Genomic DNA, 12,293 nt, shown 5'->3' with positions numbered 1-12,293 from the left:
TACTTTAAAAAAATTATTACTCGAAATATTTTCACAAAAAATACTTCTTAGTTAAAAAAAAAAGTTTGGTATTAATATTCTAGCTTTTATGTTATAGCAATATTTGCTTATTTAACCGGCATTAACAGTAATAATTATAAATGAATTTTTATTCTTTTGTAAATAATTCCAAAATGACATTGAAAGTTATTTAACCTTAGATTTGATTGGTTTTATCGCACACTGAGTCCATTTATTCAACCTAGGATTCATTCAATCACTGCAAAATCACATTGAAAATTGAAGTTTAATGATAACTTAACAATTTTTCATTTATTCGGTTATTACTTTGTTTCGAATATCAGTGAACTACAATTAATTTGAGATTATACTCTTAGTTCTTCATTGCTTAAGATAAAATAATTATAGTTCAATGAGCCATTAAATACTGAATCATCCATAATTAAATATATCACTTATCGTGTTTTAAGTTGAAGTTAGATTAGACACCCCCCCCTCGAAAAATGTCTACCTCTACAGGTGATTGTATAAACAACCAGGGTTTGCAGAGTCACACGTAGTAGCACAAATGACACAGAGGCACAAAAGTAAATAGATAAATGCATTTCTCTTCATTAAGATTCTTGATCTCGAAACTGATCGGAAACACACAAATCGGAATGAGTGCTGTGCTACAAGCAAATGTATTGTGCTTATAACGAAGAACATCACATACATATAATCAAGGGATATAGACAGATGATCCACATTATTTGTAAAAGATGAGTTGTTATAATGTTTTATTTAATTGAATGTCATTTAGCTAATCTGTCAAACAGTACAAAATGATTTTAAAAAAACAATGGAAATCAGATTAATCCATTCCATCCTCGAACCTTTACACACAAAGATGCTTCATCTTTAAAAAACTAACACAATGCGGTAAAATTTATCCTATCCACATTCTTAAAAAGAACATTTATATAACAAGGGGAAAAAATTCTGCATCCAAAATCGTACCGAACACACCATTCTGGAAATCCGCGTCAACGGCGGAAAGAAAAGCGTTGTAAAAAAAAAAAAAGATAAAATATCCGCATAAAAACCAAAGCGCAATTTCTCGGGAGCGCCATATCGTTATCTTTGTCATCCTAACGTTTTCTGGATCGAACTATTACGAGCCATTAGACGTTGAAGACCTTTATTTCAAAGCGCCAACTGAAAATGCAGGATATTCAAAAGAACCTTTTCATTCCATCCTCATGCAACCACCTTGCGATATCCATTCATATCTTTATGCATGGCCATGTGTTGAAAGGCGGAGGGGCACCTTCTATGCAGATAGATGATTCGTTCGCATGAAATGTCCCTTACCCCTCGGGAGGTTTCAGAAGTAGGAGAGCAGGGTAGACCGTCTCATTTCAGTACATCGAATGCATATTTGATGCGTTTTGGGGGTATCAAAGTTGCGAGTCGTTTTCCTCCTTTCTCACTCTTTACCTTCCTCCACTCCCTGTGGAATGTATTTCATCCGGCAGAAAAGCGTGGAACATCGGCTCTTTGGGAGCTTCTGCTGCGGGTGACACTGTGGAGTGGGAAATGGCGTCTGGGAAACCCCGTTATCCCCCTAACAAAGCAGACTTTGATCAAATTTTTGGAATCCCCTCCCTTCAGGTTGTGAATGATGCGCTTGCATTTCTTGATATGTTTTTTCAGTCAAATAATATCCCTATTTTATATTTTCAAAGATCATTTATAAATAGTTGTATCGTTGGCCATTTACATTAGAGAAAGCTTTATAGCTTCTTCTAGTTTTTGCAACTGTTTTAGGGGGAATTTGATGCTTTTTTTCAATGTATTGACTTTATTCCCCAGATGAAATTAATATTTGCGTATTTTTCTATCAGAAATAATTCTTCAGATAAAAACGAAAATTCAGCAACATATTGAAAACATACACATTAAATACTTTTTTCTTGGAAGCTCTGATACTTTTTTTCTGTGTGAATATTTTGTCAAAATTTTAAAGATTGATACAGATAATTGGGAGATCGTTGAATAGATAACCGTTCATTTCCTTAGACTGTGAGAACATTTTAGGGAGGTCTTTTACAAAATTACCCTCACAGATTCACAAAGAAAGAAGCGGGGAGGGGGTGCCATTAACACATGAAATCAGAACATTCAGTATACATTAATTTTCAAATTATAAGTGGATAGAGAGTAAAATGTTCTTTCTTCACGTTCTTCGAAAAAAGATTTTACAATACTTCACTAACAATAGCTTCACTTCAATATGTTTTCTCGCAATGCATTTATCCATCGAAAATGGAGGTATACAATGGACTGGGTAATTCAAACCTTCTGCTGGGCGACTTAAATTCCACAGATTAGCTGAACAAACAAATGCTATTATTTAGGGGAGGGGAGGGAAAGATAGCGGATGAAAAATAATCGTACATTATCGTACAAGTCGCACTTATGAAAATGAATTAAAACACATTAAATTTCTAGAAATAATCCTGCACTCAATTAAATTTACATTTCCACTTCATTATATATTTCAAAAATAAATTTCAGATAAAAATAAATTTTTGAAAGTACCATTATTTTTTATATTGCAAGCTAGGATCGATTTCACTGCAATATGTAGCATGGATTTTCATTCAGTATAAATGTATGTATGGACATAATAGCTTCTATAAGATAAATATATATAAACACGAACTACAGATCTGATCAATTTTTTTTTTTATTTTTTACTTCTAGATCTCCAGTATTTAAGTACTTTGAGTTTCTCAATGAATAGTTTTTAAGGGGAAAAATTAGTAAATTTAAATGAAAATCTAGTGGGATTATTTCTCCTTAAAAACAAATTTTAAGAAATATATTCGATGATTTTTGCAGATATACAACAAAATTATTTTTTTTTATTAAGTAGCACTTTAATGTTATTTCTTAAAAAAAAAAAAAAAAAAAAAAAAAAAAAAAAAAAAAACATTTTTGAAATTCTAGAAAATTATGAAAAGCAAAGGTGCAGGGAAAAAAATAAACTTTCAAGAAAGGTTTATTAATGGTTACAAATTAATATTAAAGGAATTTTAAATTAAAAAAAATGCAAAGACTGTTAATGTGTTAAGAAATGGAGCTCATTCATATTTTTGGTACTTTCACTAAATAACAGAAGAGGTAAACTGGCAGAAGAAAAAATATATTGAAAACTTTTACATGTTACGAATTTTCAACCCAAAACAGCAAAAAATAAATAAAAATAAAAAAGAAATAGAGTATTGCATGGAGGGGTAGAAAATTTAATGGCAGTAATATACTAACATAAAATGCTACATCACATTTTTAACGACCTTCTAGATTATCATTAAGTGTAAACACTTCTGCTCCATTTTTCAAAACATAAGCGAAAAAAAAAAAGACATTTCGAACTAATTTTTTTTTCCAGTAATTTTAGGATAATGTTAGAAACAAACTACGTGCAATATCTTTCTGAAATTTTGGAGATTAATTGTTTTGTGATGTAATTATACATTAAAAAAAAGATTATTGCAACGTGATCTTTAAATATATGTACATTCAAGCATGTTAGAAAATCTTTTTAAACTTAATGATCGTGAATAATTTTATATTTTACACTTTAGAACTTTCCTATTTTTCAATAAGTATTCTTAATTTTCAAATATATCTACAAAATCGAAATATTCTGGAAAGTAAATGAGTTAAAAGAATTAAAAAAATTGTGTAAATGATAAAAAATACCGAATTAAATAAATAAGCAATATTTCCGAATAATTTAAAAAGAATAGAAAAGAATAACTGAAAATGATACCAAAATCATTCATCAACGCCAAGTAAACGTGTTAAAAAGCGATGCAAAAAGATTATAAGCTTTATAATATTAGATTTTCTCAGAAACTGCTTATTCTTTACTCGAAGCAATACTGTGTTGACACATTATAGAAGTTTCTGTTAACTTTTTATTTAGAATGGACTTCCTTGTTATATAAACGTGTTGCTGCATTATTATTTAACTTGGGAAAATAAAGGAAATGACAGATAAATTAATTCATCGTCACAAAAAGGAAATGCCACAAAGAGTATTCTATCAAAATATTTATGAAATGAAATTTACTATTGTTATTTTTAATTTACTATTCTTATTTATTCCTATTTTTATTTTTTACTTATTATTTTTAATCTATGAAACTTACAAGAACTTGCATCATATTTAGAAGAGTTGCATCATGTATTTATTCGAAGATGAACTTGCAAAAACTGCAATAATAATAATAAATAAATAAATAAAACTTTAAAAAAACCATTCAATAAATTTCATACGTCAGGAATCTTGGTTTTCTATGACAGAAAGTCTTGAAGAGAAAAAAGTGTAGAAGAAAAGTTTTGAACACTTTACAACCTCACGTCGAACAAAAATTATAGCATTTTATAAATAATTTTTTTCATTATCACAAAAACATTAAAATATTTTGAATGCCCGAAATATCTTCTCGTGACATTTCTTTTCATGCGCCATATCGAAGTAGTGATAATAGCTGCGATATGCAATTAAAATTGTGCAAATTCATAGATGGCATTCGAAGTACAAAATCATTCATATATTTTTATAAGAAAAAATCTCAGGGAATTAAATCTTAAAATAGCAAGTCATGACAACTAATCGAAAATTTCTTATCCAAGCCTCATCTCATATTGCGCTATTTATCTGATTCGGGAGACAACAAATAAGTGAAATAAGGCTTTAATGTTGCATGCCTTGAATAAAATCACCTTTTCCAACAAGTTTTTAAGATAATTTTGTAATGCCTTCTTGGATTCTAAATACTTTTTGCCGTCTTGAAAGTGAATTTTTTTCAAATCCCTTCCATTATCTTTAGGGTCAGAAAATTTAGACACTAAAGTTACAAATTTTCATCAAAACAGCTAAGTTTTCTCATAATTGTATTGACACGCAAAGAAACTTGCCGAAAATATTTACCTTTATACTTTGAACAATTCTGCGATTCAACTTCAGATGGCGTCCCGGTGACCATTGGATACAAAGCTGATCGGGGGAACTTCTAGAAAGCAAGAACATTTATTTCAAAAAAGAATCCACATTATTCTTCAGAAAGGAAGATATAATTACAAAAAATTTAAGTTAAATGAAAAAAAATGGAAAAGCAATGAGTTATAATATACGAAAAAAATTAAATTTGAAAGAAAAATTAAAATGATTACATGAAAGGAAATAAAGAGTTAAGTTGAAACAAAGACATATTAGTTATTTATTATATTAGTTGTCCAATTAAAAAAAACAATAGAAAAAATATAATACGTTTCTATTTTTATCCTTAAATTGCACGATATTTTATTTTTCAACAATAATTCTGTGAATTTATATGATTGAAAGTAAGAAGTAAGAAAATAAAAAGTAAAATATTAATTTGGAGTTTAATTTTTACATTAAAATTAACAATATTATAAACATTTACCGTTTGCTTAAAATTTTCAACAAATAAACTGTGTATTAACAGAAATTTTTTTCTTAGTTAAATGTTGAATTATTTAATAAAAAATCAGAATAGATGGCAGATGCAAACAGGATTAAAAAGCAAAGATTTTCGATTAAAAATAAAATGATAAATAAATCAATTGCAACTTTATATCAATGTATATTAAAGTTTATTTTCTCTAATCATGTGCTTTTGAAAATATGGAATATTTCGCTCTTTAGATCTAGAAGCAATCGTCAAGGATTACAAATATTTTCACAATTTCATTAAAAATAAAAAAAAATAAAAAAATTTTGGTTATTTTCGCTGTAATTGCGTGAATTATCTCTAAAAATATACTTTCCATTACTTTCTCTTTTTCATTTACGCCAGATGGAAAATTTATTCACCATCTGAATTTAAAGTGGAGAAATTTAATTGATTATGTTTAATGAGACTGACAAATTTCTAATATTTTAGTACATATATTTATTATTTAAATATAAATTCCAACATATTACACTACCAGCAAAATATTCTTACAAAACCATATTTCTAATCACTTGAATCTAATATTTACTTTTCTTGCACAGTTTCTACAAAGAACTTACCCAGACGATTCTGGACTAGAAAACTAAAGTGTAGAATATAGATCCGTTCTTAAAATTCGCCCCAGAAAGTAGCAAAAAGCAGCACAGCAAGAAACAAAAACCACCTAAATTACGTAACTGGTTTTGTTTGAAAGAAGCCCTCACTCCACATAAATATTGGTGGGTTGAGGCCAAAATACCATTAGCCAATGACCAATCCATTCGCTTTTAGTTGAAACCTACGTTTGTTTTAGAAACAGTGAACAGTGTAGAAAAAGGCATTGAAATGGATACCACTTTAGTAATGAAGCTCTGCATATTCTCACTCAACTAAATTTTCGAGTCGTAAATGTTTTCCGAGTCCTTCTTTGAGGCCATGTATATTTTTGTTCCAAGAGCAGAACTTCCCTTTTAAGTGCTTGGGAAACTTTGAAGTGTTAAAGTGTAACGAGTGACTGCACAAGCAGGAATATTTTTTGGCAGAAAAAAATAATCTATATATGCATAATATATGAAGACAAAATAATGTAACAACATAATTCTGATCACAGATTTGAAGTAAAATTTATTTTGAAAACTTCTTTTCTTAAAATCCATTATTTTCAATTCCAAAATATAGAAAGTAAATAATTTTATCAGTTTTTAATTATTAAGTTTATTCTCTTATTTCGATTACCTGTCTTACCCAGCAACGCTATAACATTAAAAAATTTTTTTGAATTTTTTGGCTAAATAAAGTCACCTCAAGTTGCCATTAAAAACAACTCTATTCAAAATTCTTACAATGAAATCTTTAAAAAGCTTGAAAAAATACGGAATTGAAAAGTGATGGTCATTAAATATGGCACCAGGATAAGTTTAAGCATTGTAATTAAATAAGGCATTATTTTAAATTAAAATCTTTAAATTATTTTTTAAAAATTACTTTACAAGCACGAACTGCTTAAAAAGATACGATGTAAGATTAAGAAATCTTGATTTGCGTAAAGCAAGATGTCTTGAATTTTTTTTAATTAAATCACTCTAATGCATGGAATGTACTATCTGCTTTTATTATTATATATCCGCCTATATTTTCTCGAGATGAATCATACATGCAACAGTATAATCAGAATAATTTGTTGAAAATCCAAGTGTTTCATAAATAATAATTTGTTTGGACTGGATTTCAGGAAAGTTTCAAACTATCTCTGATTATTGCACAGTCCAAGAAGGGGTGAGACTTTAAGGAGAGATTCAGGTGCTTTGAATCTCTGGGAAATGATTTATTACTTGAGAATGACTCACTGTTCCATTTCGATACCAAAGAAAAATGATTTATTTATTTTTTTCCTTATTTTATACTTCCTACATTTATTGATCAGTTTGTTCGAAATACAATAAATGCGATTTGTTTCAAGTAAATCCCTTATGCATATATGAGTCTCATGATTCCCCCAGAAAATATTTATAAGTTCAATGTATGATAAGCATTAAAGCAGTGCTATTTTAACAGTCGATTACGATCATTGGCAATCTAACATACCAAATGAATAGAGTCCCATGACGACACATTAAAATGCAACATCAAACTGTACTTTGTCTTTCGCAGAGCTATCCTTTCACTCTCTTATTCTTCATGTAAATGGCGCAGATAAACCTTCCTTAGAACCTTCCTTTCTCAGCTTTTAGCAGTAGAAAAAATTGGCGCGACCCTTAAGGTCAGCAGGTTTCTCTTCAGTGGCGCGAGCACCATTTGTTGGAAACCTCTGCCTTTTAGATAGGCTAATGCATTTAGCAAACGAAACCATGACCCTTCCACGCAAAATATTGTACAACAGAAGAATATAAACATAACTAAACTTATAATAAAATATCGAATATTCACGCTTATGAATTGTCTTGTTACCACTTTGAATAAAAAAAATATACCACTCTGACCCTTTGTTTTTAAAGATGAAATTGTTTCGCAATAATAACGTTGTTTCATAATAAAAATAATTATGAAGTTCGACACGAAGCGACATTTTACCTCTACATTTCATTTGGGACGAAATTTTAATTATTATTTTACAGATTCCTGTTAATAATGAATCGTGTCTTCTTTTACAATAAAAAAAATGCCTTCGATTGAAAATCCTAAATCCTATCACAAAACAGTTTTTATGCGAGTGTGAATCATTTAAAACAATGGACCTGTCGCTGTGATTATTATATTTACAAGTTATTTTAGCCCAAGTCAACTAAACTTACCTTCAAGCTGTGAAATCTGGATTATTTTACAGTTATTTACAATATACTTTAAAAATGAAAATGCAGCGAAAAGTACAAATCATAGATATTTATTATGGGCATCTCAAAACTGATAATGATCTTAAGATAATACGAATCTTGATTGCAACAATGAATACTTATTTTAACACAAATATACAGTAAGAAATACAGTGTAACAAATATACAGTGTTGGTTTCATGAAATGATCAAAGATATCAGTGTTAGAAGATCAGATCAGATCCCCCACCCCTTCCACCACCAATGGCGTTCCATCCAAAACCACAGACATCCAGCATTCTTCTCAATTTTAGTATTTCCTAAAATTTATAAAGGCAGAGCAGTCATCAATAAGAGAGAGATTAGATGCTTCGATTTTATAAGCAATGTCTATTCGTTTGAAGGAATTCATTTCATCCCCATCACATAGCCTTTCTTAAAGGCTGCATCCCGAGATGCCTACGCGTATGGATTGAACACCATTGGAGTGGGGTTAAGGTCTATAGCATAGGTTCCCAAAGTGGTCCAGGTGGGCCCCCAGGGGTCCATAGGAGACCACACGGGGGTCCACGTAGACGTGAAAAGAAAACAAGGGTTCACAAGTTGTAAGTGGGGGTCCACGAAAAATTCTGGCTTTCATAATAAAGAACAAAAATTTTGGCTTGGATTTACCTATGAACGTAGGCAGGTATCATCATTCACTAGGTAGGTACTCAAAAATATTCGAGACTCAATTCAAACGCAGAATTGAATAGAACAACAGATAATAGTACAAGTGTACACCACATGGCGAGACTTGCAAAGTGCCGTCCGTGCGCCGCTCGTCCGGGAGGCTTGTTTAGACCTGTAACGGGATGAAATGCGACTTGCACTGTGCTTGCAATCTTCATTAGAATAAATACGAATGCCAAGAACAAAACGTTACTCATTTGTTTCCAGGAGTTTGAACATAAAAGTGTGACTGTGAGTGAATCGATGTCAGTGTTTGCAGTGCCGGAAAAAGTAAGTATCTGCCTATTTGTAATAATAAGCAATGTGATAATAATAAAATAAGAAGCAATGCTTTGAATACCCGTTTATTTGCACTATTGTGCGACGAAAATGATGAAGATTTCCAACGACTGCTGTTACATACTGAAGTACGCTGGTTGTCGAAAGGTGCATGCTTATCGAGATTTTACTCACTTTTCGGATCAGTGATAGAGTGTCTGGAAACTAAAGCACCAGATTTAAAAGAAAATCTAATCAAATATAAAGTGGACATTGCGTACTTAACAGATTTGTTCATAAAATTCAATGACGTTAACTTGCAGTTACAAGGGGACAGCCTTAATTTAATAAAAATAAAGTGTGTAATTTCGGCTTTTCTTGGTAAATTGAAATTAATGAAGCAAAATATTAGTCGGCGCGAATTCTCCCATTTTCCGCACTTGTCACAGATAGAATGTCTTGATGAGGATATTCAGACATATTCAACATTTAAATACCCTACATGATGACTTCAAAAATAGATTTGAATATATTCTGACGATGGAAATACCACCATGGATCATAACCCCATTTGATGAAATGGAAGAGGCGAATGTGGTATTACAAGAGGAGCTACTTGAGCTCAGCACCAACGAGGAACTGAAGGTGAAATTTAAAAAAGGCTATCAAACATTTTGGCTGCAGGCAGAAATCCTCAATATATATCCTGGGCTGTGGGAAATTGCGAGAAAGTTTTTGATAGCGTTTCCCTCGTCATATCTTGTCGAAAGAAGTTTTAGTGCCATTACCAATCTGTTAACAAAAAAAGGAGCAGATTGAACATCACAGAACGGGGAGATTTGAGATTACTTCTTACAAAACTGAAGCCAAATATTGATAATTTGTTGTCAATTCATCAAGTACATCCGTTTTATTAAAAGTATGACAATTTTTTATTGTGGATTTACATTTCAGAGTTCAATGCTGATTTTTTGTCAATTGTCAATTGTTTGTAATAATAAATGTTTATAATTTTGTATAACTACAAGTATTATTTTAATAAATAGGACACAAGAAAATGTGCTACTTTTTTTTTTTTTCTTGTTAACACCCCCAATTTAGGATGAAATTTTTTAGGAGTTTTGGGAATACAGTAGAAATGTAGCAGCAGGGGGTCTACCGAAAATAGTAAAACTTTGAAAGTGGTCCACGAGAAAAAAAGTTTGGGAACCTCTGGTTTATAGGCTTAACAAAAGATGTTCATTTCACCTCTATGGTCTTCCGATACTGATATGTGTGTTCATTGAATGAAGTTAACAGTACTTCTTACTGTCTGTTTGTGTTAAAGTCAGTATTATTGTAGTAACCAAGATTTGTATAAGGCAATTATCTTATTGCCATTGTTGGTTTTGAGATACCAATAATAAATAATTGCAACATGTATTCTTCGCTGTATTTTCATGTTTAAAAAAATAGTGTAATTTTTTTACATGTTTTCTTCGATATTTCTAATGGCGTCATGTAGGAGGCATGAGTTGATATAACTACTCTACTGAGGAAATAATAAATATAATTCTTCTTCCTTATCTTACAATAAGGTAGTACTTCTAAAAATGTTTGCTCACTTATATTTAGACATATGACTTCATTTACAGTTTTTCGTGCTTACACAAATTACATTACACTAAAAGCCAAACTCTACACATGCAAATGAGATAATTACTTTTTTCTCTTACGGCTATTTAATGGTTTTAAAAGCAAAAAGAAGACGCGTGCCTTTCATTTGTTTTTTAAAGCTTTATTGCACACGCTTACGGCCGGAATAATAAATGATCGTAAACCTTCTGTTATGTCTTTAATGTTTATGTGGCTTGAGAAATAATATCCTTAACAAACTTTTAAAAGAAGGCCATTCATTCTTCAACAGGGCGCACAATTAACTTCTCAATTAAGAGGGGTCCGTTTTATTTCAGCAATAAAAAATAGCGGTTAGAAATAAATTGTCCGGCTTTAATATCCATTAATGAAAGTATTTTCTAGTTATATGGGAAAAATTCTTAAATGTGACTTTATAGAAGTGCATAGTTAGTTAAATGAAATTCATTTCTGAGTAAAGTTAGTAAATAATTCAGACTTGAAGATGCAAATCTCAAATATCTTATTTCATCATCTTATTATCTATTTTCAAATACTTTTGTATATTAACCTCTTCGCATAAAATATCGCTTCATTTTCTATTTTGAATTATAATTTTTTTTTTTTTTTTTTTTTTTTTTTTACATTTTAAACCTGTTTTTAAGTAGTAATTAATTCAAAATGCAAAAATCATTTAAACATATCTCAAATGTCTTTTATTACTTTTTCATACACGCAGTAAACCTTCTGTTATGTCTTTAAAGTGTATGTGGCTTGAGAAATAATATCCTTAACAAGGAAAGTATTGCAATTATCAAATATTCAAACTCAAGAATATGACGAAACTTCACGTTTCAGATCTTCCTTAAATCACACACACACACAGAAAAAAAAAATTATTGTTGAAATTAATGGGGCTATGAACTTGATACTCAACAATCTGTAAACCCAAAATTTGTTAGGCGAATATCAAAACCTCATATTTCTAAAAAAAATTTTGTCAAATCCGCCTTGCAGAAAGTCGATCCGTACAATCATGTCAGTGTGAGCGAAGTAATTTAAAGTCAATAATTAGATGGATAAATTTAAGCATCTGTTTTATTAAATTTCTGTTATGGTATTTAATTTATCATTATAATCTCACACCTATATTCCGCTTTCGTTCCTCGCCATCAAAGTACTGACAGTGATCAGTTGGCGTCTGTATACAAACGTGTTAGCTCGGAAATGAAAATTGAGAGCTTTATTCACTCTGTTGTCACAGAGACATAAGAAATACAACTTCGCATTCCTGTGAATGTATGTTACTTTAATGTGTTCAGATTCACTGATAAAATGAAATAGGCGTAATCCAAATTGTTCATCA

The 12,293-nt window shown here is 30.4% G+C and overlaps 1 protein-coding gene across 1 annotated transcript in view; it reads right to left on the bottom strand.

Moving 5' to 3' along the window:
- Positions 1-12,293, bottom strand: part of LOC129957531 (alpha-2Da adrenergic receptor-like) — a 297,241-nt gene that overhangs the window by 111,667 nt on the left and 173,281 nt on the right. The window contains exon 3 of the mRNA XM_056069880.1: positions 4,988-5,069. The gene's annotated coding sequence lies outside the window, so the exon portion shown is untranslated. The remainder of the gene's footprint in view (positions 1-4,987; positions 5,070-12,293) is intronic.

The sequence above is a fragment of the Argiope bruennichi genome, chromosome 11 (genome assembly GCF_947563725.1).
Source record: "Argiope bruennichi chromosome 11, qqArgBrue1.1, whole genome shotgun sequence".
Taxonomy (NCBI): domain Eukaryota; kingdom Metazoa; phylum Arthropoda; class Arachnida; order Araneae; family Araneidae; genus Argiope; species Argiope bruennichi.
Note: the sequence above shows the minus strand (reverse complement) of the source record. Positions and strands in the feature narration are given on the sequence as shown.